The 12535-nt window shown below is 52.2% G+C and overlaps 1 long non-coding RNA gene across 1 annotated transcript; it reads left to right on the top strand.

Moving 5' to 3' along the window:
- Positions 1-10882: 10882 nt before the first annotated feature.
- Positions 10883-12253, top strand: LOC121032341 (uncharacterized). The gene is made up of 2 exons (XR_005791238.1): positions 10883-11201; positions 11885-12253. It is a non-coding gene; the product is annotated as an uncharacterized LOC121032341 (long non-coding RNA).
- Positions 12254-12535: the final 282 nt, after the last annotated feature.

The raw sequence follows: 12535 nt of genomic DNA, 5'->3' as shown, positions 1-12535 counted from the left end.
TTAAAAAAGAAAGTAACATTTTCCCCCTGACTGATCAAACAGGGGGAAAATGTTACTTTCTTTTTTAAAAAAAAATTTTTTTTTAACGTTTATTTATTTTTGAGACAGAGACAGAGCATGAATGGGGGAGGGTCAGAGAGAGAGGGAGACACAGAATCGGAAACAGGCTCCAGGCTCCGAGCCATCAGCCCAGAGCCTGACGCGGGGCTCAAACTCACGGACCGCGAGATCGTGACCTGGCTGAAGTCGGACACTTAACCGACTGCGCCACCCAGGCGCCCCTACAAATCCTTTTAAAGCAGGCAGAATAAGGGGGGCCTGGGTGGCTCAGTCGGTTGAGCGTCCGACTTTGGCTCAGGTCATGATCTCACAGTTGACGAATTCGAGGCCTGTGTCGGGCCCTGTGCTGATGGCTCGAAACCTGGAGCCTGCCTTGGATTCTGTGTCTCCCTCTCTCTCTGCCTCTCCCCTGCTCATGCTCTGTCTCTCTTCGTCTCAAAAATAAATAAACATTAAAAAAAAAAAAAAAAGCAGGCAGAATAAGTGCATTTAAGGAAGAACAGCCCACCTGGATTCACCCTAAAAATGAAGGCCTGACAAGCAGCTTTTACTGGTCACCTACTCCACGCCAGACTGTGGAGATCACAAACACTACAATGCCAATGTGGTGGCTGAAACGGTACACATTAGCCAGAGACCCCAAGGAGTCACCATGGACACTGCATCACTTGGGCTTCCGAAATGGAACTGGCCAAGGACTTTTCAGGTGAAGGCAACTGCAGCCTAGCATTACTGTGATTCCTGACAGCAAAGTGGCTCAAAGCTTGAAGTGTACAAGCAAAAATACCTGAATTAGAGGCCTGACTTCGTGGCTGCGCACCTCTGGTTTGAGTAACTCGCCCTCTCTGACCCTCAGTTTCCTCCACAGTAGAATGGAGAGGAGTACTACTGTACCAATTTTAACTGGTTTGGGGTTAACTTCACTATTATCAGCTTTATTAGTAGTGGTATAGGGAACTTCAGAGAGGCTGGGACATAAATATACACCTTATACAATCAAGGAACAATCCAAGGCTTAAACTTAAGTAACTGGGATATTTTAGAACCAAGGAAGTAACTTATACTTTACATATGCACTTAACTCAGCTTAAAATGCTTGTTCTATTGATATTAACCTACCTGCTTTATTTTTTAAGTATGGACATCATACCAAGCATATTTAAAAAAATTGTTTTTACATTTATTTATTTTTGAGAGACAGAGTACAAGCAGGGAGGGGCAGAGAGAGAAGGAGACAGAGAACCCGAAGGAGGCTCCAGGCTCTGAGCTGTCAGCAGAGAGCCTGACAAGGGGCTCGAACCCACCACCAACTGTGAGATCACGACCTGGGCCGAAGTCAGATGCTCAACATACTGAGCCACCCAGGCACCCCCAAGCATATTTAAAAGCACAGATCCAAACTGCTTTCATCTGCCTTCAAAATTTAGTTAACACACAGTATTGTAATAACTTTGAATGTTGACAGATGATAAGTACACTTATCATGGTGAGCATTTTGTACTGTCTATAACCATCAAATCACTATGTTGTTCACCTGAAACTAACACTGTACGTCAACTATACTTCAATTAAAGTGAGTGAATTTTTGGGGTGCCTGGGTGGCTCAGTCGGTCAAATGTCCCACTCTTGGTTTCGGCTCAGGTCATGATCTCAGTTTGTGAGTTCGAGCCCTGCATCAGGCTCTGTGCTGACGGTGTGGAGCCTGCTTGAGATTCTCTCTCTCCCCCTCTCTCTGCACCTCCCCCATTCACGCTGTGTCTCTCTCTCTCAAAATAAATAAGTTTGAAAAAAAAGTGAATTTTTAAAAATAGCTAAGACTGGGGTGCCTGCATTGGCTCAGTCAGTTAAGTATCTGACTTGGCTCAGGTCATGATCTTACGGTTCGTGGGTTGGAGCCTGGATCAGGCTCTGTGCTGACAGCTCAAGGCCTGGAGCCTGCTTTGGATTCTCTCTCTCTCTCTCTCTCTCTCTCTCTCTCTCTCTCTCTGCATCCCCCCCACACACACACACTCGTTGTTGGTCTCTCAAAAACAAACATTTTTTTAAAATTGGGGGGAGGGGCTCCTGGGTGGCTCAGTCAGTTAAGCGTCTGATTCTTGATTTCAGTTCAGGTCATAATCTCACGGTTCGTGAGTTTGAGCCCTGTGTTGGGACAGCTTGGAGCTTGTTTGGGATTCTGTCTCCACCCCCCCGCCCCTCCCCCACTCACCCTCTCTCAAAAATAAACATTAAAAAAAATTTTTTTAATAGTTTAGACAAAAATAAAATCTGAATTCATTTTGACAGAAGAGTATATTAATTGGGAGACTTCAGGGCAGAAAGACACAACGATGCCCTGGGAGACAGCATGCAGATCATTTCTGAATTAGCACACCTGCCTTAGGAGGTAATATTCTCAGGAAAAATTTGAAAGGTCGCTGATAACCTGCTAGAAGCCAAATCAGTAGATCTATCCAAATCTTCCTTGACTTCTTAGCCACCTGGACGTCGACCTCCTCTTCCACCTATCTTAGGGTCAACTCCACAGTCTCTACAAGTGTCAGAAGCTCTCAGAGAGGTCATTACAGACACCACCACTGGCTTTCTTTTTTAAAAAAAATTTTTTTTTCAACGTTTATTTATTTTGGGGACAGAGAGAGACAGAGCATGAATGGGGGAGGGGCAGAGAGAGAGGGAGACACAGAATCGGAAGCAGGCTCCAGGCTCTGAGCCATCAGCCCAGAGCCCGACGCGGGGCTCGAACTCACGGACCGCGAGATCGTGACCTGGCTGAAGTCGGACGCTTAACCGACTGCGCCACCCAGGCGCCCCACCACCACTGGCTTTCAACAAGATGATAAGGTCTTCCAAATCTCTGACTGCAGCCTAAATATTTGTCTTGAACTCCAAACGTGAATCTCCAATTGCCCACCATCCACTTGGGCACCCCACAAACGCTTCAGATTTAACCTATCCAAAACCAAGCTTACCATCTCGTCGTCCTCTCATTTTCCCCATCTTGGTGGGTATTACCAGCCAGTGAGCCTCCCGTTAGTGACAAGGAAGTAATTCTAGATGCATTCCTTCAATAAACATTTATTAAGTGCTTATAAAAATCCCTGCCCTCGTGGAGATCGTGGACATGAAGTGAAAGGGACGGACAATAAGCAAAGAAATTAAATACAATGAAAGCATACCATAACAATGACAGAAGTGCTAAGGAACATGGGCAAGTGGGGACACGGGGACATACAGAAGAGCAGGCTCGGCAGGAGCCTGGGTGTGCTTAAGTGAGGGCAAGAGTCGGAATACGAGGGAAAGGCATGGGGGCAGAGCGCTTTCAGGACTTGGCGGAGGAGTGACCGATCCAACGCCTGCCCTAGCAGCTCGCTCTGGCTGCGAACACCGCCACTCCATCCCTTCCAGATTGCAGTCCGACTCTTACTGGTCTGCTCACTCCCAAGTCAGGGCCACTGGAACCCTTGAAGCCATCTCTAGTCCGTTTGCATCACCGTTCCTACTGCTGCGGCCCCAATTCAGGAGCTCTCGGTCCGGTCCGCATGTGGGGCTAAAAGCTTCCCACCGAGTCTCACCTTGGTTCAAATCACCTGCCACACTACCTGCGCTTTCTAAAGTGTCACCACACTCTCAAGAATCCCCCAATCCTCCTTCCTGCTTTCCTTCTCTCATCTTCCCTTTCCACTCCTGCCCTCCCCCCCCAACTTCACTCTCCTCTACTGCAATGCCGCCTCAGGGCCTATGTCCTCCAGAACGGCCACTACCAATCCCTGGCATTGGGTACTTTTGAGTCTCATATCCAGAATCACCTTCTCAGGACACTCAGCACAGCATTTAACCTAACCTGCAGTACCCATCAATTTTCCTCTGTCTCCACACCAGACGGAACTCCAAGAGAACAGTCTCTATTTCCCCAACTACTTAGCACAGCACTTGCCATTCAGTTGGGTTATTTATTTTTTTTTTTTTAAGTTTATCTGTTTTTGAGAGAGAAAAGAGAGAGGCAGAAAGAGGGAGAGACAGAGGATCCAAAGCAGGCTCTGAGCTGTGAGCAGAGCCTGATGCGGGGCTCAAACTCCCGAACTGCAAGATCATGACCTGAGCCAAAGTCGGAAGTTTAACCAACTGAGCCACTCAGGTGTCACTGAGCTGGTTCGTGATAGACATTTAAGAACAAGCTTTCGGGGTGCCTGGGTGGCTCAGACGGTTGAGCATCCAACTTTGGCTCAGGTCATGATCTCACAGTTCTTGAGTTCGAGTCCCGTGTCGGGCTCTGTGCTGACAGCTCGGAGCCTGGAGCCCGCTTTGGATTCCGTGACTTCGTCTCTCTCTTCTCCTACCCCGCTTGTGCCCTGTGTGTGTGTCTCTCTCTCTCAAAAGTAAATAAACATTAAAAAAAATTTTTTTAATAAAAATTAAAAAAAAAAAAAAAGAATCAACTCTTGGTTTCATTGATTTAAAAAAACAAAAGACCAAGCTTTCATCATTTACCATGCTAATCATTTTTATTCTATGTCCTGAAATTTGACACTTAAAACTGGCCTGTACTTCTGTTGAGGATATTGCTGATGACTTCTTTGTTACATAAAGTCCTGGTTTCTTATTATATTCCACTTATGTTTCCATGTTATATGAATCTTACAAATTAACCAACTTTTATAGTCCCATATGGAAAGTTACACATCGGCTTACCTACTTTTCAACGTTACAGAACACGCTTAAGAACATATAATTCTTTAATGTACAATTTTAAGTAACTACAGTTAACGTTTTATTTATTTTAAAATACTTACGATACTATACGCCCCTCCCCGGTGGCATTTTCTCTCTTCTTCCTGCAGGTACGGTCCTGATTCCCATGCATGTCTTTCTAGCTTAACTATGTGTTGTCTAGCATTTTTAGAAGGCACTCGCAAGCAAAGCGAATGAGCCGGGTCACAGTGAAGTTACCACCCGGGGTCTCCCACACCCTCAGCAACATCACAGGGCTGCCAAGGCTCCACTGCATCATGATGTTGCATTCTCTGATGACCTGGACAAGCTGGCTCTTAAGACTGCTTCCCACGTGTAATTCCCCACAATCTGAAATTAATATTTAGTCTCGTTGTATTCCTAAACATATTTTAGAAACAGAACGAATCAAATTTTGCATCCCAAAGAAGGCTTGCTGCCAATCCCTGAAAGAAGTAAATTCAGTAATAAGACCAAGAGACTTAAGAAGGTTTCCCAAATTCCTAATGGGTTTTTCACTGAACTATTACAACGTATTCTGAACTAATCATTCGGACCAATGGCTTAGTCATGCTGTACCAAAAAAAAAAAAAAAAAGGCCTTAGACTTTAATGCAAAGAATCAAAGAACTGCCCTTTTACATACCAGTTTAAATAGCGTATTTCAAATGTTCTCTTCTCACACTTTTTAAAAACATTTTTGCAAGTACTCCTTATTAAACGTGTAACATGTAAAATCTTAAGTGTGTTTTTGAATGACAAAACAACAAAGAGCAACAATTCTATCACAAAATCACCTGGAGCTACAAACGTTACGTTATAAAACCATCCAACCCACCAGGCACCAATTTTACTTCCTTCGGGTTTCATTTTAGTTTCTGTTTTGTTGTTGTTTTTTAAGGAAAGAGGCGCACCATATTTGACAACAGCGTAAGTATTCCAAGACCAGGGCCGCTGCAAGTTTCGCACCAGAGCAACGCCAGCCCAGGTGAACACGGTGCAAGAAACAGACCCTGCACGCTTCCGACCCGCCCGGCAGCCCTTTGCCGGTGAGCATGACAGGCGCGTCCGCCCAGGGCGGTGCCGCCGGAGAGGGCGGGGGCCGGAAGGAAGAGGGAGGATTCGGACAAAGCCAGCCGGGCCGGCCGCCCCTCCCCGCGCGCCGCGTTCCCGGGGGCGGCCCTATCCCCCTGTCGCGCGGCTCCGGGGGTCCGCAGCTGTTCCCCGGGGCCGCCGCCCCCGCCCGCAGCCCGGGCCGGGGATGCGCACAGGGGGACGTACACGGGGAGGGGCCGGGACCTGCACTGGAGAGCGAGATGGGGAAGGGGCTGTGGCCGGGGATGAAGTCTCGGCGGGGGCGGGCACGGGACGTGGATGAAGACCCAGGGCCGCGGCGCCGAGAAGGGGCCGGGCACGGACGACAAGTGGACGGGGATGAGGAGCCGGGCGGGGCGGGGCTGGGCCCGGGAAGAGGAGCCGAAGGGGATGTGGATGAGGGCGTGGGACTGAGGACCGCGGTCCGGGGAGGGGACATGGGTGAGGAGGGGGGTGCGACCGGGCTGCGGACCTGAAGGGGACCGCGGACTCACCGTGCTGCTCCCGCGGGGCCGCGCGCTCGCGCTGTCAGCACCGGGAGGTCGCGGGGCGCGTGCGCGGAGCAGGAATGCGCGGGGCCCTCCGCCTCGGCTGCCTCAGGAGCGGCGCCGCGGTCACGAGCGAGGGGCGCTGGCGCGGCCGCCCCGCAGCATCCTCGGCCGCCCGCGAGCGCTGTCTCCCGCGGCTCCTCCCCGTAGCCGCCGCCCTGCGCCCGCCGGCTCCAGCTCTGCTCCGGCTCCGCCGCTCCCGCCGCCGAAAATGGCGTCTCGACGTCCCTCCCCCGACTCGGCGCTCCCGCCCCACAATGCTGCGCGCCGCCCGTGACGTCACTCGCCCGCTGCCGGGGGGCGGGGCGAGGCGAGGCGAGGCGAGGCGCTGCCTGGGAAACTGAGGCCCACGCGCTAGAGGAGGTCGCTGGGGCGCTGCGCCACCGCCCGAGACCTCTGCGCGCCCGACGGCTGCCCCAGCCTGCGCCCCGGCCCTGCCCTCCTGCTCTCCCGTGTCCGGAATGATGTTCACTGTGTGCCATGCCCCTTATTCACGCGTTTTATGGGCGCGTTTCAATCGCTCTGGAACCCATAAGGAGGGGCCAAAGGAAGGGGTCCCCAGCTCCTCCAAAGGATCCTGAGGAGCTAGGCTAAGCCACGAGTCCTCTCTTTCTTCTCCAGGGAAATCTAGTCTTTGGTTAACGTGCTGACCCTCCCCATCTTATTGTTCCTTCGCCCTAGTGTCGTCGGATCCTCAAGAATTAGAGCTCAAGCGGAGTTTCCAGGCGCTCCCCTCAGCCACAAAGGCCTCGCACAAATTGCACCTCTAGTGCCTGGCAAGGGCAGACGTGCCACCTCCTGCTGCTGCACCCCGCCCCCACCCCCCCACAGCAGCCTTCACCAGCCCACACCCCGGGCCGCCGTGCCACGACCTCCAGCCCCCGCCTGAAGGGCAGTACTTCCAGGTCAGAGAGCGCTCCTGGGCCTCATACTGCTGCATCGCCAGCTATGCAGGCCTGACTCAGCAGTCGGGCCCGGAGGACGCATGCTGATTCAGTGGGCAAGGCTCAGCTTTCTTTGCCTGCCACCAGCTTGGGAGAACCACCGCCCCCCCCCCCCCCACCAGATGCCTGCAGATGTCCCAAGTGCGGGGGCCCTGTGGCAGTATTAACCAGGAGGTGTTCCTACACAACACACTTGCTTTTGAACTGCTGTGCTCTAAAGATGTATCAGCCCAGCACCAGCAGCCCTTTTAACCCTGGAATTACACAGTCACTAGGGAAGTTAAGTGCTCCCAGGTTCTCACAGGGAGGTCCAATTACCTTAGTATCATATAAATGCAAAGATCAGCTTAAAAGGGGTGAGGGAGAGGCAGTGCATCAAACCTTTCCACACTCCCTGAGTGATTTGGCCACACTGCTGTAACCAAAGTGCTCTGTAGAAAAGAGAAACAGAAGAGAGAAACAAACAGGCTGAGCGAAGCTCCTTTCTCTGTAAATCTGGGCTTAGTGATTGTTCGCTCCGCTCACCCAGAAATCTGAGATGCTTAATGTCCTCTTCTAATGAGTGGCCAAGATCCTACCTCCTTAATATTGCTTTAGTCCCTCCCCTCTCCGTCCCCACTCCTGCCACTCTGTTGAGGCTTTATCATCATGCTCTTTTATCCTTCGGACAATTATCTGTTGAGCTGTGGTGATCCCACTGTAAGAGCCAAGGTGCGCTGGTAAACAGAATAGATAAGATACTTGCTCTTGCTCATACGGTGCTATGCGGAGAAAAATAAGGGAATGACAAGGTGGTGGAGTGAACTCTGACACAGGCAAGTGAGCTGAGACCTAACTGACAGGAAGAAGCCAACTGAGCAAAAGGCAAAAGTCCTGAGGCAGGAATGAGTCCAGAGTGTTGGGGAAAGAGAGAAAAGGCCGATTCATCCACCACACCCACAGATCCCTGAATCTGATCCTGCCACTTCCTTCCTGGAAAGGCTTCAATGCACCCATTGCTCAGGGCTCAGGGCGAGAAGCTGGAGCACAGGCATTTGGGGCCATCCTCGCTCAGAGCCTCACGCTGAGACTTGTAATCCCCCACCCTCACTGAGCAGCCCTGGCCATTCTCAGCAGCTTTCAAATCCTTGCTTTAAAAAAAAAAAAAAAAGTTTGTTTGTTTGTTTATTGAAGCACGCGCGAGAGAAAACAAGCTGAGGAGGGTCAGAGAATCCAAAGGGGGCTTAGTGCTGACAGCAGAGAGCTAAATTCAGGGCTCAAACTCATGAACAGTGAGATCATGGCCTGAGCAGAAGTCGGACACTTAATCCACTGAGCCACCCAGGCGGCCCCCTCTCAGTTGCTTTCGACCCTCTGATCCTCACAGCAGCTCCGAGAGAGGCACTGCTCTCCCCTTTTACTGCAGCTAAGGCCCTGCAGGCTCCCTGGCTTGCTAACTGATTCCCAGACAAGGATTAACTCAGCTTTAGGAATCAGAAGGGAGCAGCTCTGCCCTTCCTATGTGGGCACTAGCAGAGCTGAGGAGAGCCCTTGTGGTGGAAAAGCCTCAGCAAGGCTACCCAGGGGCACCACATCCATGATCTGTCCTTAACCATAAACCTAGAGGACCAGGGCCCTGGGAAGCACACAGCTATCTGCACAAGGCTTGCTGGCCTCCAGCATCCCTGTGGCCACCAGCTTGCTGGGCTAGCCAGGGTCCCAGGACATTAGCCAGGGTCCTGGAGGGTGAGGCTGTGTTCATTGGGGGCAGTGGGGGGACCTTTGGAGCAGGCTCTCTCCCTGCTCCCTTAAGTGCTCTTCCATTCTGAACATAGGCAGCCTGTGTGGGTGAGCCACCTCCTCCTCCTCCTCTTTGCCTGTCTGTCTCCTGCTTTCCCCAAAGTAGATGCCTTGTGCTCTGCCTTCCTCTATTTCCGTCTCCTTCCCCACCTTCTCTAACCATTCGCTTCCCTGTTCTGAAACCTGAGAGATCAACAGGCAGCCTGGAGATCTAGCTAAACAAAGGCTGGGGCTCGTGTAAAGACTTGGGGGCAACCTACAGGACCCAGATGAAGCCAAGACTGAAGTCCCTTGGTCAAGGAAAAGAGAATGTGAGAATGGGGTGCCTGGCTGGCTCAGTCTGTTAAGCATCATGATCAGGTCATGATCTCACGATTTTCTAGATCAAGCCCCCCATCTGGTTCTGTGCTGGAAGCACAAAGCCTGCTTGGGATTCTCTCTCTCCCTCTCTCTCTCTCTGCCCCTCCTTTGTATGTGCTCTGTCTCTCTCTCTCTCTCTCAAAATAAATAAATAAACATTTTTTTTAAAAAAGTAAGAGCGAAAACATCCAATGCCAACCTCCTGCAGATGGCCAGCACCTGGGAGTCAGAGAGAAATCAGGAACATACAGTCTGGTACTCGCTTCATTACTGATACTTATTGAGAACTACTGGTGTCAGGTGTGAGGCTGGGTGATGGGAGAACAGACACCTCTACACTGGCAGACAGCCTGTGGAGCTGAGACAGAAGGCCCAGGTCAGGTTTCGAGCGGGGAAGCCCTATGTCCCTCAAGGGTCAGGGGGCTTCCTGGACGAAGGGCATTCATGTGGCCGGTGGTAAGGATAAAGCAGAGGAGTCCAAGTGATGGAACTGGAGGGAGAAAAAACAGTGCCCAACAGAGAACGCGCACGCGCGCGCCCCCCGGGCCCCCCCCCCCCCCCAGAGTGATTTGTCTCCATTGGAGAATGGAGAGGGCTCCCATCTTTTTTCAAAAGCATTCATCTTTTCACTATAACTGTCTCTGGATGTCTCCGTCCAGGAGCTGCCCTTTGCGGTAGATTTCCCGAGGGGTGTGCAGTCCCGGGGCCAGCCCCAGTCCGTTAGTCTCTAAAGAGGAGAGGGAGGGAAGGGGCGGAAGGGAGGGAAGAGGAACCGGAAGCCTGCCTTTGGCGGCGTAGCGGCGCTGAGAAGCGATCCTGGGTCGTGGGTCCTCAGGTCAGGAGGGGGCGACCTGTCCGGGTCGTCCTGGCCAAAGACAGGCCCACGCACCCTCGGAGGGACAGGCAGGGAGGAGGGTAAGCACAGGCCGTGTGGCCTGTACCCCCGCTTCGCGCCAGCCCCGCTGTGCTTCCTCCGCAACACCCCACGCAATCCCGCGGCCGCGCCTCCGCCCCACCCCAGCCTGGGCACCGCCCCCCGGCCTGGGCGCCTCCCTCACGCCCCCTTCAGCCTGGGCGCCCCTCCTCAAGCCCCCTCCAGTGTGGGCGCCACCGCCTTGCTCCTCCAGCCTGGGCACTGCCCCCCCCCCCCCCACACACCCCTGACCTGGGCGCTTCCGCCACGCCCCCTTCAGCCTGGGCGCCACCCCCCCACATCCCTTCAGTTTGGACGCCACTGCCTTCCCCTCCCACCTGGGCACCGCCCCCCACGCCCCCAACCAACCTGGGCACCGCCCCCCACGTCACCTCCAGCTACTGTCTGGTCTTAGAGAGGCTTCGCGACGGCGGCCTGGCATCTGGACCGACTATCCTGGATGGTCCAGCCCCTCCCACAGCCACGTGTGGGGCCCAGGATGTCTCCACGTGCAGACATGATGCTCAAACACAGGCAGGAAGGGCAACTGAGTCTCTGCTGGAGAAAGCACCGCGGCCGTGTGTGGGTGCATACACACCACTCACCACTGAGCCCAAACGTGCCTCTGAGCCGGAGCCCTACCATTCCCAGACCCAGGAGACTATCCGACTACACACCCTCTCCACGAACTGCCAGACGTAGGAGATAAAGTGCTGGACCTCCCACAATATGTGGCCTGGGAGCCTGACCTGTTTTATGTGGCTGTCTACAAAGGGTTATGCCAGAAACCGGAGGAGGGGAGGGCAGCTCTTACTGAAACACTTGCAATGTAGTTTGATGGATGGGAAGATAGAAATAAGCACTGGTGGGGGTGGGCGGGGTTGCAACTGGCTGGCTTGGCGGGCGGAGCACACGACCCTTGATCTCAGGCCCCACAGTTGGGTATCTAGATGGCTTAAAAATAAAATCTTGGGGCGCCTGGGTGTCTCAGTCGGTTAAGTGTCCAGCTCTTGATTTGGGCTCAGGTCATGATCTCGAGGTTCGTGGGATCAAGCCCTGTGACAGGCTCTGCACTGACAGCACAGAGCCTGCTTGGGATTCTCCATGGGGGCCGCGCCCCCCAAACCCCGAAACCCCAGAGGAAAAAAAAAAAAAAAAAAAAAAAGAAAAGAAAGGAAAGGAAAAGAAAAAGGAAAAGAAAAGAAAAGAAAGCACTGGGGACCTGGAATTAGGCACATGTCATGGAAAACAAATTCTCCCTGGGAATCTGCCCATTTTATTATACACAAACATGCAGGAAAAAATGTACAGTGAAGACCACATACCCACCGCCTGGATTGTACAATTAACATTTTGCTCTGTTTATCTCCTGTCTCTCCATTTAACCAAACCTCTCTCTCCAGCCCCCTAGACACTGGCATGCGTATCATTAATGGTGTTCGATATTTGTGTTTTCAGGGGGAATTTACACAATGTGAAATGCACACGTCTGAAGGACACCATCTAGGCACTCCAATCAATGTTTATATGTGTAACGGAATCTCTATCAAGAAATGGAATGCTGACCCCACAAAATTCCCTCGTGCCCCTTCTCAGTCCCCCAAGCACTGTTCTGTTGCTTTGTTTCATTTACTATAGTTTACTTTGGCTCTAGTGTGTTATATAAATAGAATCATACAGTATCTGCCTTTCGTGTCTGGCACCTTTCACCCAACTGGCAGTTTTTACACTCACCCAGGTTGATTGCCGCTCCCCTGTGGATGAGACCTTGGGCTGCCTCCACTCTGGTTGATAGGAATGAAGCTGACCTGAGCTCTCTTGCACGTCTCTGGGAAACGCAGACTTTTCTTTTCTCTTGGGTGAATACCCAGGAAAGGAACTGCTAGGCTATAGGGTAGGTGTATGTTTAGCTTCATCAGAACCTTGTTAGACCTTTTTCCTAAGCAGTTGACCACTTTCTGCCCCAGCGGCAATGGAGAAGCACTCACGCATGGCAATTGCTGTACAGACATCCTTGAGACGGTCTGCCCCGAGGGACGGTCAATGCCTCCGCTCACTAGGCTCCCAAGCCAGCAGGAGTGGGAGAGGCGTGGAGAGGCGACGCTCAGC

Source organism: Herpailurus yagouaroundi, unplaced genomic scaffold (genome assembly GCF_014898765.1).
Source record: "Herpailurus yagouaroundi ecotype Mexico unplaced genomic scaffold, PumYag 141, whole genome shotgun sequence".
Classification (NCBI taxonomy): domain Eukaryota; kingdom Metazoa; phylum Chordata; class Mammalia; order Carnivora; family Felidae; genus Herpailurus; species Herpailurus yagouaroundi.
This window is presented reverse-complemented; position numbering and strand designations above follow the sequence as displayed.